Source organism: Cuculus canorus, chromosome 25 (genome assembly GCF_017976375.1).
Source record: "Cuculus canorus isolate bCucCan1 chromosome 25, bCucCan1.pri, whole genome shotgun sequence".
Classification (NCBI taxonomy): Eukaryota; Metazoa; Chordata; class Aves; order Cuculiformes; family Cuculidae; genus Cuculus; species Cuculus canorus.
In genome coordinates, this window is record NC_071425.1 from 4437224 (window position 1) to 4449643 (window position 12420).

The following is a 12420-nucleotide window of genomic DNA, read 5'->3' on the forward strand; positions in this document are numbered from 1 at the left end:
GGAAAAATGTCTTGAACGAAGTTATTAACACAGACCTCCCAAAAATTAATAATTCAGACTGTGCTCTGCATTAAATACCACCTAAACTTAATTTGGCTCAATTAACCTGTAAAATATTTTTACAAAGTACTGGATCATCTGCCATCCCCATTTATTACATAAAAACGAAGAGAAACTTAGTGATGGGAAAAACTTAGTTATTCAGAGCTAGATCTTGATCAGTCAATACAGACTTTATCCTTGCACATGAATCACAGTAAAGAAGCTCAGAAGGTCCACGTGGAAGCAGAATTATCAGGCAAATCCATTTCCATATTTTCAATTTTCAAAGTATTGGAAGTAATAGAGCAAATCTGTCCCCCGGGACACTTGGCCCCTTTTGCTTTTCTCTTCACTTGCTGCCTTTGACTTTTTTATTACATGTAAGCAGAAAAGGCGGGGCAGGGGGGGAAGAAAACTTGTAAACACCAGGAGACCGGGTGAAAACCATGTGTAACCTCCGCGTACCCTTTTTAAAAGCAGTAAGGAAAATTTTATAGAACTACAATTTGAGAAAACTTCTTTTCTAAAGAAGCTGCCTTGGGACTGGAAGGTCAGAGAGCTGCGGGAGTTGAGATGCCTCTTCCTGTAGTTGTGCTAAAAGTCCAGATTCTGAAAAAAAGGATCCTACTTTATCAGATTTTGAGGTTGTTTTCTTTATAGACTGTTTAGTCCTGGTGTCTGGCCAAGCAGGCTTGCCAGGGAGAACTTGGTGCTGAGGGGAAGAAGTGAGTCATTCATTTACAACACAACGCGTTTTCTGAATGAAGGCCCTGGTGGGGTGGGGTTGGCGCTGCGCTGTCAGACAAACTGATGAATGGCACACTGAAAGCCTAAACATATGTAAATATAATATGTGTTTGATATGAAATTAGTTGGAAAATTGTTATTTAAAAGCATAATGCATAAATGTGCCTCTGGGAATAGTCGGTCCTTGGTCTTGAAGGGGTAAAAGGTGTCTTCTCTTTCTGACTATGGATATATTTATCTGGAGAAGCTAAGAAAATTCCCTTCCAAACCTCACTGTGAATAAAAGACACTATGGAGGTGACACTGACCAGGATGTGAGCCCTGCCTGGAGCTGGGGAATCATAGAGTCACCAGGTTGGAAAGGACCCATTGGATCATCGAGTCCAACCATTCCTAACACTCCCTTAAACCATGTCCCTGAGCACTTCATCCACCCGTTCCTTAAACACCTCCAGGGAAGGCGACTCGACCCCCTCCCTGGGCAGCTGTTCCAGTGCCCCATGACTCTTTCCATGAAGAATTTTTTTCTGATATCCAACCTGACCCTCCCCTGGCGGAGCTTCAGGCCATTCCCTCTTGTCCTGTCCCCTGTCACTTGGGAGAAGAGCCCAACTCCCTCCTCTCCACAACCTCCTTTCAGGCAGTTGTAGAGAGCAATAAGGTCTCCCCTCAGCCTCCTCTTCTCCAGGCTGAACACCCCCAGGTCCCTCAGCCACTCCTTGTAAGACTTGTAAAGGAGCAGCTCTTCATGTTTCAGGGGTGAAAGGATGGTTGAGATTCCTGAGCAGCGTGTAGAGAAAGAGCCTTGTCCCACCACATCCAAGGCCACGTCCTGCTGGAGCCTTCCAGTAATTAAAGGGAAGACCTACAGGAAAGCTGGGAAGGGGCTCTTGATCAGAGAGTGCAGGGATAGGATGAAGGGGGAATGGTTTTCAGCTGAAAGAGGAGAGATTGAGATGAGGTCTGAGGGAGAAATGTTTTCCAGTGAGGGTGGGTTGGCCCTGGCCCAGGTTGCCCAGAGCAGTGGTGGCTGCCCCATCCCTGGAGGGGTTCCAGGCCAGGTTGGATGGGGCTTGGAGCAACCGGATCCAGTGGGAGGTGTCCCTGACCGTGGCAGGGGGTTTGAACTGGATGGGCTTTGAGGTCCCTTCCAACCCAAACCATTCCGTGCTTCTATGATTCAGCGCAGCAGCTGAGGGCCAAAGGTGTCTCTCCCAACCTGTGGCATCTGCGGTGGTCTGAAAAGCAGTGCTGTGCTATGCCTGGAAAACAACACCCCACCCTGCCCTCGTCTCTGTGTTGGAAGCCTGCAAGGGAAGGGACATCGCTTTGTGCCTTATGGAGGGAGAGAAACGCTTTTAAAAGCAAGAAGTAAAAAAAACCATCCATGCCCAGAGCCCTGGATCGCAGAAGCTTTTGCAGCCTGACATTGTACACTTGCTTCTCTGACCCAAATGGGATGTGAGCACGGAATAACTGATCCATAGCTGTATGGGAAGAAACGCTCCCACCCCTGGCGCAGCACGGGGTACACCAGTCAAGATGCTGCTTGATCTGTTGGGAGAGACAGAAAGGAGTTCTTTGGACCATTGCTCCATCCTATTTGCTCCCTTTCTAATCTGTAGGCACCAACTCCTCCTCCTCTCCTTGCAGTGAAGGAACGTTATGCTCGTTTAGTGTCCCTTTCGGCAAACCCTGGGCATCGGCGTTATGAGCAAAGTCGACCCCCTGCGGCTCCTTCTGTTTACTCCAGCAAAGAATGAAGTGATTAATGAGGCCAGAACACATCTTTTCTCCCCAGGAGCCACAAGAGAGGCGCAGCTGAATAAATACCCCATGTTATTGTGGTCTGCTCGGGTTGGGAATTAAACTGCAGGTAGCAAAAAGCGTTGCCAAATGTAGTTATTGTCACAGTCTGTGTGCATTGACAAACTCACAGGTGAGAGCGAGGCAGAAAGATTGATAAGGACAAAGTTACATCAGTTTTAGAAAAAAGAAGGAAAAAACACCAAAAGAGCCCAAGATAACAGCCCTGCAGCCAAGAGGGGTAATCGTGTCCTGGGGTGCGTCCAGCACGGCAGTGCTCGCTGATCGAGGGAGGGATTGTCCTGTTCTCCTCTGCGCTGGTGCGGCCCCACCTTGAGCACTGGGTGCAGTTTGGGGAACCAGAGGATAAAAAGGATCTAAAGCTCCTAGAGAGTGTCCAGAGGAGGGCATGGAGTTGTGGAAGAGTTTAGAGGGGAAGAACGTGAGGAGTGGCTGAAGGCATTTTGTCTGTTCAGCCTGGAGGAGACGAGACTGAGGCCCCTCACACGGAGAGGAGGAGGAGCAGGCGCTGAACTCTTCTCTCTGGTGACGGGACCTGAGGGAATGGCAGGAAGATGCCAGGGGAGGGTTAGGTTGGACATTAGAACAGGTTCTTCCCCAGAGGGTGGTGGAGCCCTGGAACAGCTCCCAGGGCAGCAGTCACAGCCCTAAGCCTGACAATATTCCAGCAGCGTTTGACCAACGCCCTCAGACCCATGGGGTGAATGTTGGGGTTGTTCTGTGCAGGGACAGGAGTTGGACTCGATGAGCCTTGTGGGTCTCTTCCAACTCAGGATGTCCTGTGATTCGATGATAACAGTACCAGACCTTCAGGATGACGTTTTATTTCTGCTGTCTGGGCAGTCTGTGAGCTCTGGAAGGAGCAGAAAAGTGCCGACTGAGATGTTTACTCTTTTTTTTTCAGTGCTTTTGCTCTCCACAGGTTGTTTCACTGAATTTTGTCCTAAACCAACAAAAAAATGGAGATTAGAAAACTCAACTAAAACAATGAAGAAGGAACAAAATTAAGTCTTTAGGATGTGTGTAGTTCTAGGGTCTCGATAATGAGCCCCTCTTAGGAGATGACTTCTTCCTTTCTGGTCTTTTAGAAATGCAGTACCTAAAGGCTGAGTCCTAATGGTTACAGACTCAATATACCACACATTTTCCAGACCTTCATAGAATGCATTAGGGTTAAAACTTGCATAGATGGAATCTTAAGCAGCAGAGAGTAATGTGAACAGCACCCCTGGCTCTTTACATTCTGCCTTGCCCGTACCCTTCTCCTGTGACCTGACCAGGCATCGCAATTTATAGTTGCTCTGGTGGCAATGCTGTGTATTTCCTGAAATAAGATGTTTTCAGGATTGAGTGTAATATTCAGCTCCTTGCTGGGCTGTCCAAGCTTATTGAAATACCTCTTGGTACGGGAGGGCAAAGGGATGCGTCCGGAGTTTGTGTTCGGTCCCTGGTTTCACGGGGCTCATGGATGGCTGCACCTCATGTAAATAAGAACGGGAACACAAAGTTAGCGAGAAGGGGAGAAGCAGGAGGAGAAAAAAGAAGAAAGAAATCACCCGTGTATTTCTATCAAAGAAAATTAGTGTTGAGTTAATTTATTTTTGTGTTGTATTTGACTTCTGAAGTGCGTTAAAGTGCCTCGGACTTGAAACTCTTCGGTAATCCTTTTCTAGAGCCCACAGAGAAAAACAAATATGGTGATATAAGAAATAGAGCAAAAGGCACAGGGAACCTGCTGAAGGCTCCGGCTGTTCAGGGTCACAGGTTGCACCGCACAGCCTGCTGGCTTGGGATCAAGCTCAAGGTTCTTGAACGATGGAAAAACCTTTGGCAGTGTTTTTCAGTGAGCCTAACTCGCTAACAGGAGCTGGCTGAGGGAACGCAGAGATGCTGTAACAAATCCCAGCTTCCTCTGAAATTTCCAAACATCTTTTCTTTTTTTTTTTTTTTTCCCTGCCAGATTCCAGACAGATGAAATTTTCTTGGCACAGACCTATTCCTGGCAACGTCTCTCCTCTGAATCACGATAAATCAGGACTTGAAGGTTAATTGATTAACAGTGCAGGAAGAGAAGGTGCCTGATTTTGTAGATCAAATAGTCTCATCTACCCACTGTTCTGCCTTCCCCCTCGGGTCTCACCTGGGCTATTTCTCATTTGCTGGAAAATCCCAGTTTTAACTTGATTCCAACAGTTGCTGGGCCCAAGTGATACTGTTGTTTGTGTGATAGTGTCAGGAGTGAGTGCATTCCTCGGATCATAAATCATCTCAACCTGACCCCAATTAACTACAGACCCTGGATTTCATTTCTCTCAGTTCTTACCAGCCATAACAAATTAGGTCATTCTCTGTCAGTGAGACACCGGAGCAGACACCGCTGGGAAAGTCACAGGGGACTCCACGATCCAGCTATGTTGCAGGAAGAGCAAAGGAGATGCAATGGGTCGTATCTTCCTGTTGCTTTCGAAATAGGAGCCATGGGATACTTGGCAGCATAGTATCCTTATGAAAATTCTCAACAGGAAAACTATATATCTGTCCGTTTTACTTAAATTTTGGCCATATAGAGAATAGTAGAATCACCAGGAAAAGACCTCTTGGATCATTGAGTCCAACCATTCCGATCTGCCACTAAACCATGTCCCTGAGCACCTCATCTGCCCGTCTTTTAAACCCCTCCAGGAATGGGGACTCCACCACCTCCCTGGGCAGCCTCTGCCAGGACCTGATCACCCTTTCTGTGAAAAATCTTTTCCTGCTATCCAGTCTGACCCTCCCCTGGCGGAGCTTGAGGCCATTCCCCCTTGTCCTGTCCCCTGTCACTTGGGAGAAGAGCCCAGCTCCCTCCTCTCCACAACCTCCTTTCAGGCAGTTGTAGAGAGCAATAAGGTCTCCCCTCAGCTTCCTCTTCTCCAGGCTGAACACCCCCAGCTCTCTCAGCCGCTCCTCGTAACCCTTGTTCCCCAGCCCCTCACCAGCTTCGTTGCTCTTCTCTGGACACACTCCAGAGTCTCAACATCCTTCTTGTAGCGAGGGGGGAATGAGATGATCTTTGATGCCTGCGGCTACTTATCTGTCATAAAATGTAGTTCATAGAATCATTAAGGTTGGAAAAGTCCTCCAGAATCATCCACCAAACTCCTTTATTAATATATTATTGGTTATGGCATAGACATTATAAAGCATGGAGAAAAGGAAGGCTTTGCAGAATGGGTCTTTGCAAACCAGGATAGAAATAGGGAGCTTACAGTTTGGATTAATGATTTGTTTATAGGCAAATCCTAAAACTAGAAAAATTTCAGGTTGAACAGGATTCGATAATTATTTGCTGACCTAATTCTTGGCATGCAGAGGTGCTCTGTGCTGCCGCTTCCTCACCTGCCACAAAAAGACTTGGAAATTTGTAGTTTGAACGTGTAACTTGCTCTGCAAACACCAGTCCCTTGAATTTCCCTTCACCCCTGCTGTGGTGGGAACAACCAGCCTTAACTGGGAATATTTAACGTGCGTAACAAGACATAAGTGACCACAGGCAGGAAATCCTCAGACACAGGAGCAGCAACGTGCGCTTAAGCTCTCATCCCAGTGCCTGGCAAACGATCGGGGCAGGCACCCAGTCCACCTTCTTCCTCTTGTGCCTGAATATCTTCTTGCAGAGTCCCAGATGTTCGAAGGAACACCCTCATGGCCTGCATCATGCAGTTCTGCACATAAAAGCCAAGTGGATACCCTAGAGCAAGAGAAAAGCGCTCGCAATCCTGCCAGGAACATGCAACGGAGGTGAAGGCATCTCAAGAACTGTGGCATGTAGGCTCACGACCGGGCTTTAAATCCTAAGGCTTAATCTTATGGTTGGACTCCATGATCCAGTGTGTCCTTTCCAACCTGGTGATTCTGTGATCTGTGTATAGAGCACACAGGTATGGTTTAAACTATATGCATCATCTTCTCGCTTATATCTTCACTGACTTCTGCGATGGTCGGGTTTCAAATCCTATAAAACAGGAGCAAATGTCATGAAAGCAAGTCAGAGCTGCCAACGACGTTTAGTCTGGTTGAACATCCCTCTCCCAGGAGCAGCTGTAGGACATAAATATGGCCTTGAGTGAGTGATGTGCCAGTCTGGCAAGTCCTGGGGTGGGTTATTTACTACTTTGAGAAATGCACTCTCAACATCAGCAGCCAGGTTTTTTCCTTTTGTTTCCAATAAAAACTACCTGCCTTTAACCCCGTCGTATACCATTGCCTACTTCTACAGTAGAGAAATGCAGTTTTTATTTGTGAAACCTCATACCGTTAAATGCAATGAGCTCATCTTTTTTCTTGGCATCATCTCATCTTGATTCTGGCAGAGACACAATGAAATTACAGCAAAGAGGAAACTGTAAAAAGAGAGCTCATTTTTCTCCTAAAAATAAAGTGAGTCAAGCTGGCCCTGGCAACTGCAAAGGAAAGTGAGAATTCGAGCCAAGTTTCATATTTGAAGTTATACACAGATTCCAAATCCAACATTATTACCCTTGTGTTGTTTTCCAAATGGTGAGTTCCTTTCTTCACATATGTGAAAGATGGCAAAGGAACCGCAACTGGAATAGAAAAGCGTAGTACGGTTGGAATGGACCTGAAAAAAATCGTCTGGATATTAGGAAAAATTTCTTTACTGTAAGAGAAGTGAAGTACTGGCAGAGGCTGCCCCGGGAAGTGGTGGAGTCCCCATCCCTGGAAGAGTTCAAAAACCACGTGCCCATGGCACATTGCCATATGGTTTAGTAGATACAGGGGTGTTGGATTGATGGTTGAACTGGATGAGCTTGGAAGTCTTTTCCAACCTCTGTGATTCTATGATTCTGTTTCTCAACATCCGGGGGCTGCTCTCCAAAGGACAATTTTTTGACTGCCCTCAAAATATTTGACCTCTACGTGTGGGTTCAACTTCAGAAAGTTTCAGGCATAACTTCACCTCCAGCTGCTCCCTCCACTTGTCACTCGCTGAGAAATCCTCACGACGCCAAAAGAAAAGAAATATAAAAGAAGTTATGTAGAAGCAGTAATGAAAAGCTGTGCAGGACTCTGATCTCTCAAAGATGAGTAGTTATTCCTTATAACAACAGGAGAAGAATGAGGGAGGAAATTCTTCCCATCTAGTCCACTCTCCTGAGTCTCCCCCTGGAGCCCTGAGTTCAGTCCTGGAGTCCTGAGCACAGGAAGGACATGGAGCTGTTGGAGAGAGTCCAGAGGAGGCCACGGAGATGATCCAGGGCTGGAGCACCTTCCCTACAAGGACAGGCTGAGAGAGTTGGGGTTGTTCAGCCTGGAGAAGAGAAGGCTCTGGGGAGACCTTAGAGCAGCTTCCAGTGCTCCAGGAAAGCTGGAGAGGGGCTCTGGATCAGGGTGCGCAGTGCCTGTGGGATTCTGGGTGACAGATTATCATGGGATATGAGCCTGGGGTGTCAGAATCTTTCACCAACTTAAAATTAAAGGCTGTAAGAGAGCTTAAGTGTCATTTCGCACATCTCTTTCTTGCTCCGAAGCCAGGGACCTATGGCATGATTGAGAGGAGCCTGAAAAATGTTTTATTCTTTAAAAAGGAAAGAGAGAATCATGACTCAAACCTCAATAGTATGAAGTCACCATCCTCTCTGTTACTCACTCCCATTATCTCTCTGCAATCTGCTCCCATAGGAGCTTCCAGACAACCGGCTGATTATCCTTCTATAAAAGTTACTTAAAAAAAAAAAATTACAGCGTAGAGAGAGATGGAAAAGTCTGGTCCTGTATGAAAATCCTTCCTTCATGTAGAAATTAAAACAATGTGGCATTGTGCAGGGGGAAAGAAGGGAAACGAAGCCGTAGGGCTTTGCAGACACCTGCCCGTACCCTGTGCTGCAGTGGAAACTGCCCCATCATAATTCACAAATACAGCCTGAAAGGTGATAGCCTGAGGCTGAGATTATTTTACAGCCGCACCAGGCAGGTTTCAGTCAGACAGAAGCCCTTCTACTGTAATCACTGGAAGAAAATGGATTTCCTGTCTATCTGCCCAGAAGTGCTGCACAGACCCAGTGTTCAGAGTCCGATCACAGACGCAGACGTATAATATTTCTTGAAGGGGCTGTTCGCTTTCCTCAAGGGAAGGGAATTACCCAAAATATTAGATAGTGGCTGATGAAACTTAATATGAACGGTGCTAGAGGTGCAGGAAGAAAGTGGGGTAATTGAAAGATTGTGTCTGTTCTTTAAGCTGGGCTGCTCCGCTGTGTGTACTTGTCTCCGTGTGGAGGAAATTCTACTGGAAGTAGGATTTGTAAGCTTTGCTCATGTAGAATATGACTCAGTCAAAAATCTCTGGCTGTGAAATACTTCCTAAAAGGGCTCTCGTGTTTTCCAGACAGTGTGAACTGAAGGAAACTCTTCATTCATCACACCACACGCTCCTAATCAGGAGGACTGCGTGTGTGGGGGCTTTAAGAACTCTCCTCATGGTGGGGGGTTGGAGGAGAAATGTGCACTTTGAGTAGCGATCAGGCATCCCACATGCCACCAGTATGCTCTGGGGGTCACCGTGCTTCCTGTAGCGCCCAGCTGGGATGTGTGCAATGAGCCACGGGGCATCTCTGTGCCCCCAGACCTGTTTCGTTTATGAATGGGAAGAAATGAGTCAATTCCCAGTTGCTGGGATGGGAAAGATTGTTGAAAGATAGGAACGTAGGAGTTCTTGGTTAGGAGAGGAGGAAGTCTGCTTTGGATGACAATGCCCGAAGTGAGGACTTCAGGTGTGTTGGATGCATACAAATTCTCAAACTTCCCATAGACCAATGTGTTGGGTAAAACATGTGATGCTTCATGAGCCTCAGCATCTCCAGAGGTCCTTAAGAGGCAGTAGGACCAGTGGTGGTTTTTTTTATGTAAAATGCTGAGAAACCTCTGATTGCTCTTCCCCAGATTTCCAGCCTGATGTATTTTCAGCTGAACCCTTCTCCAGCTTCCACAGAAACATAGTTCTCTGCCATCTGGTGTGCATTAACCTTTACACCTCTTAACAAAACATTAGGCTTTTTGAGTCATTTGATAAGGCACATCCAGTGAAAAGAGAAAAAATAGCAGAATAGGGGTTTTCCCACATTACGTTGACAGGGATTGTTGTTTCTACAGCAGAGCAGCATCCTAGCAAGGATTAATGTTTGGTCTTGCTGCCTTAGACCCAGGAAGATGTGATCGTGCTTGGGCTTAGAAGGTGGAAAGGGAGAACTTCTAATTCTGAAAGAAACTCCAGGATTGCTTTCGTGATGGGTAAGAAGGAAACACCAAGCAGGGGAGTTGCAGAACAGCGGTCTCTCAAGACACGACTGGGCATGTGTGTGTCAGCGTACAGACTCGACCCATGGGCCAAAGGTTTTCCCTTTCTGTCCACTCTTCCACGGATTATCTCAGCAGACAATGCTCAGTAGCTGTAACGTAGCTGTTCTAAGAATTGTAAGAACTGCTCCGTCGTTTGTTTATTAGTGTAAGATACTAATTGGTTAAGTCTAGAAAAGCTCTCTCTTACTCCTGGATATGGAAAAAGCAGGATCACAAGTGCTTGTATATGGTCTGTGAGATTTCACAATGAAATACGGGATAGTCTGAACAACATGGGCTATCGCGGAATCATAGACTCGTAGGATGATTTGGGTTGGAAAGGACCTTAAAGATGACCTAATTCCAACCCTCCTGCCATGGGCAGGGACACATTTCACTGGATGGGGCTGCTTACCCGCATTATCTCCTAATATTGCACAGCTAATCAAAGAATAGTGGTGGCTTCCTCTAGCAGGCACAGTCTGCTTGGATCTTTTCAGTGCACACGCGTAGCTGGTTTCACCACGTTTACCTCTGTTTATCGTTTAAGCTGAGAATTCTGATATAGGTCTTTAGCAGTATTTACAGTATCAGTCAATATTCCCATGGCATAACCACAAGCTGGGTGGGTTTTTTTTGGAGCTGGCACTGTTTTATCCAACATTTACCACCCAGCTCGCTGACAAAAGATGTGCAGACACCAAATATACAACGGGTGAGACAGTACCTCTGCAACTATAGGTTTAGATCACGTCTTGGCCAAGATGTACACTGAAATAAAGTTTGACAGAACCCAGCTATATCCTGTGGGGGATTCTTCTCTGTCTTGTTATTCAGTACAATAAGTTTGCCTTGTCAGGCCTGATCCAGAGCATTTCCTGTCTCAGGAGCTGAGGCTGGTGGTGTTGGTGCATCTCCAGAGACCCACCTTACCGGAGTAATAAATGTAGAGATAGAGGCTGCCAATGCAAAGAGCAATGCTCTGGCTGCTGGCAAGTCATAGAATCATAGAGTCACCAGGTTGGAAAGGACCCACTGGATCATCGAGTCCAACCATTCCTAACACTCCCTAAACCATGTCCCTCAGCACTTCATCCACCCGTTCCTTAAACACCTCCAGGGAAGGCGACTCGACCCCCTCCCTGGGCAGCTGTTCCAGTGCCCCATGACTCTTACTGTGAAGAATTTTTTTCTGATATCCAACCTGACCCTCCCCTGGCGGAGCTTCAGGCCATTCCCTCTTGTCCTGTCCCCTGTCACTGGGGAGAAGAGCCCAGCTCCCTCCTCTCCACAACCTCCTTTCAGGCAGTTGTAGAGAGTAATAAGGTCTCCCCTCAGCCTCCTCTTCTCCAGGCTAAACACCCCCAGCTCTCTCAGCCGCTCCTCATAAGACTTGATCCACTATTTGCTAAAACGGTATGGAATTCAAGGGAAGGGGTCGATGCAGCGTGTTGGAAGAGGTGTAAGATGCATTTGCTCATTTTCACAACTCACAGACTGGTTGTGCAGGTCGCATATCCAGCAATGCTCACCGATGTTTCTTATCTTTGTTTATAATGTCAAAAAAAAGAGAGCCTTGTAAAGTTCATGTGCCTGCCACCCAGATGTGAACAGCTGGCTCAGTGAGGATGGTCTGATTTCTCTCATTTCCTCTGCAAGATAAACTACCTGAGGATTTATTAGACTCTTTATAGGTCAAACTAGAGAGTAAGCAGTCACGCGTAACCTGATAGGAAACCTGAGAGATGCACCCAAACCACAAGTCTTGACCGTATTCTGGATGCCCTTTGGGGCTTTTTTAAACTGTCCTTTGGAAAATCTCTGTTAGATCACCTGTCTCACCCTTCTGGAAACTGATGCTTGCCGTAAATTCTTGAGACTGTCTTGGAATTTGGACATCTATAGGAAAGCTGTAGGTATCACAGCTTCTCTGAGTAACAGCCAGCCAATTCAAACAGCTCTATCCTTCAGATTGTAGAACCATAGAACAGTTTGGGTTGGAAGGGACTTCAAAGATCATCCAGTTCCAACCCCCTGCAGGGACATCCCACTGGCTCAGGCTGCCCAACACCCATCCAACCTGGCCTTGATCACCTCCAGCCACAACGTCTCTGGGCAACCTGGGCCAGTGTCTCGCCACCTTCATTGTGAAGAAATTCTTCCTAATGCCTAGTCTAAATCTGCCCCCCTCCAGTTTATACTCATTCCCCCTTGTCCTATCCCCACAAGCCTTTGTGAACAGCTGCTCCCCAGATTTCTTGTAGCCCCTTCAGGTACTGGAAGATCACTATAAGTTCTCCTCAAAGCCTTCTCTTCTCCAGGCTGAACAACCCCAACTCTCTCAGCCTGTCCTCGTAGGGAAGGTGCTCCAGCCCTCCGATCATCCTTGTAGCCTCCTCTGAGCCCATTCCAACAGCTCCATCTCCTTCTTAAGTTGAGGATTCCAGAACTGGACACAATCCTCCA